The sequence below is a fragment of the Somniosus microcephalus genome, chromosome 5 (genome assembly GCF_052327205.1).
Source record: "Somniosus microcephalus isolate GS21.2 chromosome 5, FLI_Smic_1.0, whole genome shotgun sequence".
NCBI lineage: Eukaryota > Metazoa > Chordata > Chondrichthyes > Squaliformes > Somniosidae > Somniosus > Somniosus microcephalus.
The window spans coordinates 56,662,586-56,666,534 of record NC_140991.1 but is presented as its reverse complement, the minus strand read 5'-3'; positions in this window follow the sequence as shown (position 1 = coordinate 56,666,534).

Genomic DNA, 3,949 nt, shown 5'->3' with positions numbered 1-3,949 from the left:
TTTTTCACATTGTCTGGAAGTATCAATCTAGCCAGTTATAATGGAACATAGCTAATTATTGAGTGTATCCAATCAGCATTAGTCTTGTCACAGTCTTTTGTTGTAATTGAAACTGTCACCTAGGAGCTGAATCAAATCTCAATGAAACCACATTCAAAAAATCTTTAACACAGAAATAAAAACATTTTCCTATACAATTTAACATTACATTTGTAATATAATAACACTATTTTAATGACCATGTTACCTTGGTTAAATGCATTAACACCTTCTATAAAATAGAAAACAAAGGAATTTAATGAGCACAACTCATTCCTTATTAATTATTACACATTTCAACCTATTGTACTTTTAAAACTTTGGAATTATCTTTATTGCTTTTCTAAGAATGTTCTTCAATAGGTCCAATTTTTGTTGAAGTTTGGATGCCCAAAAGTGTTTGCAAAATTCTAAATGTGTAATTAAAATAACCAGTTTTGACTTACAATCAAATGATCCCAAGATGCATCTCAATCAATTTTATGTATAAGCAACTCACCATAACACTATGATTTCTATCAATAATCAATTATCACATCAAAATCATTTCCTTTTCTAATTTTGACCGTGTGCACACAGTTTCTGATTCCTGTTCCACTGTGCTTTACATTGCGTTAGAAGTAACTTACAATTGTATAGCATTTTTCATGACCTCAGGATGTCCTAACATACTTTACAGCTAATTAAGTACTTTTGAAGTGTAGTCACTGTTGTAGGGAAACACAGCAGCCAATTTGCACACAGCAAGGTCCCACAAACAGCAATGACATAAATGACCAGATCATCTGTTTTGGCTAAGACACCATGTCCCTGTTCTCCTTCAAATAGTGCCATGATATCTTTTACATCCACCTGAGAAGGCAGACTGGGCCTCAGTTTAACGTCTCATCCAAAAGACGGCACTCCTTCAGTACTGCACTGGAGTGTCAGCCTAGACAAGGCGGTTATGTCTCTGGAGCGGGACTTGATCCCACAACCTTCCGCTCAGGCGAGTGTGCTACCAACTAAGCCAAGGCTGACACCTACATTATTCACTTTTAAAGGCCACTGCCACTCCTTAGACCATCCACTTAATTTGTGCAGATCCCTTTGACTGTTGTTACATATACAAATTGGTGCTGAAGTGAACTACACCCATGGGCCTGGTTTGTGTGAGCACTGATCCAGTACTCATAGGTCCTGTGGATTATATTGAGCACTTGAGGTGAAACTCTAGCTGATTTTAAAGAGTTCACACTCCATTAACTGGCATAACTGGGATGTCGGATAGAACATTGAAAGTAGTTGTGTGGATTAAATTGCTTATTACAGTATAGGGTGATCTCTGTTAAAAGAATAATTTGGCCCTGAAATTCCAGGCGGTTCTAGGAGGGTCTCCAGCATTACATAGGGTTAAGTAGCTTTTCTGGGCAGCAAATTAGAGGGGAAGCGTTTCCCACCACTTTCCTGCTCTAAAATCATTCTCTCGAATATCCTACTGTGATAGGAACAGTAGCATAGCGGTTATGTTACTAGACTAGTAATCCAGTAGACTGGGACTAATGATCTGGAGATGTGAATTCAAATCCTGTCACAACAGCTGAGGAATTTAAATTCAGTTAATTAAATAAATCTGGAATAAAAAGCTAGTATCAGTAATGGTGACCATAAAACTACTGGATTGTTGTAAAAATCCATTTGGTTCACTAATGTCCTTTAGGGAAGGAAATCTTACCCATTCTGGTCAATATGTGACTCCAGACCCACAGCAATGTGGTTGACTCTTAACTGCTCCCCTGAAATGGCCCAGCAAGCCACTCAGTTGTATTCTGTGGTTTCTGTGATGGCTCACCACCACCTTCTTGAGGTCAGTTAGGGATGGGCAATAAATGCCAGCCTTCACATCCTGTGAATGAATAATACATTTTTTTCGCCTTTCCTGCAGTATACCTCCTCGAATCTCCTAGATTAAAATGAGCCTAGGTTGGAGTTATCAAAAAGAATTACTTACATTGAGAAGAGGGGAGAAATAAGTTTATATGAGTATAATAAATGACGAATAGAAACAACGTAAGAAAAGAAAAGTTCTCCTGAGATGAAACCAGTGCAAGAAAGGAGGAGGAGTTTGTGACTGCCGAATGGATGTGTGGCATATTCAGTGTCCTACAGTCTGATTTTAAATTAAATATACTTTAAACTATTGCTGAGTACAAACATAGATGGTCATTTTTTGAACGTATATAATGACTCCAAATTTCTGCAAGGATTGTCTCAATCCCTTGCTATAACTTTTGCAGATCGGTGGATCCCCCGGAGAAATGGCGAAAATGGTCATTTATGCCTTTTCTCTGGGGGTTCTGCCAATCTCGCGCCAAAGTTATTTCAGGAGATCGAGACAATCCCCACAGAAATTCATGGTGAATGTGTTTTTAAATCTGTTCAGTAAGGTTACGACGTTCATTGTAAGTGCAGCTAATGCCACCTCAGGTTAATAAGACCTCAGTGTAGGAAAGAAGCAAAAAGCTTTGGAAGACAATTGTGGTGACGCGGAGATTGAATTGCATTTTGTTGTCGCAGTGAATGGCACTGTCAGGAATTGAAGTCTTTACCCTGCTGTCCTCTGTAACAAAGCCAAAAACATTAAATGTGTTATGGATGAGCTCTGATACAATTTAAATCATCCTCTGCGTGGATTTATTACCAGGATAAGTGATTCAGTGTGGCACAACATCCCATGAGAAATCATGTAAAGTTCTACACTTAAGTGTGTGTGGAGTGCATTTCACAGCTATCACAGATTTGCATCATAGGTTGTGGAGGCAGTGAAAATGCCAGTTTCTGAGTGGATCATAGGAATTGCTAGACGAAAAAAGACCACGGTCCATCTAGTTCGCCATCTACCATTCTGGTAGTCGCATGATACGATAATAGAGCTGTTGACTAATCATGGCAATCAATATCTATCAATTAGTCTAACCGACCCGGAAATGACACGAGGAAAACCCCATTGGTGGAGAGCTTTGTGAACCATAGGTCCAAAGTCACCTTTTTCTTCCCAAGCATGCTACACTTACCGCATTTTATGTCTCAAGTTACTCACATACTGTATCCCAAAATGTCATTTTCTGAAAGAAATAAATCTATTTTGCATTTGAATGAATCAATACTAACTGCTTCCACCATCTACCTAGGCAGCCTGTTCCATAGATTGAACACTCGCTCACTGCAATGTTGCTTCCACAGGTTAGTTTTGAATCAACCCCCCCCCCCGGTCAAGCGAAGGCCGTGTCCTCTGGTTCTACTGTTCTGCACAAGGTGAAGCAGCTTGCTATGGTCAACATTATCTGGACCCTTTAGAATCCTAAAAATAGCAATCATATCACCTCTCAACCTTGTCTTTTCCAATTTCCCTGCAGGTGTGCTGCAGATGGCAACACTTAGCAACTTGCGCCCTGCTGACCTATAGAATATGAGGCGGTTCTCCTCAATCACTGGTAGGTAGCTGGTCAAGGTTTGAACATATGAGGGCTGATTTTAGCTTTCGGCGGTGGTGGAAAATGGTGGCAGTGGATCAGCTGCTCATTATGCGCTGAAGCCAATGGAGAGAAGAGTCAGGCGGGGCGTGTAACGGGCGGCTGATCCACTACCGCCTGTTTACCGCCACCATTTTCAGCCCCATGCTCTAAGCCCTGCTGAGCTCGGTGGCATCCTGCTTTTATCTTGTACCTGCCTAATCCACAAAATGCTGTATTTGAGACACTTTTAAAATAAACTTACCTCAAGAAGTTAAAGGAAATTGTACCCATCAACATTCTTCTGAAATAAATATTATAAATTAAAATGTCAAAAATATGAGGAAAATCTGTAACAATAGCAACATTGCACTAAAAATGTTCCATAAATATTGACCACAATACAAAGCTCTTGCTAT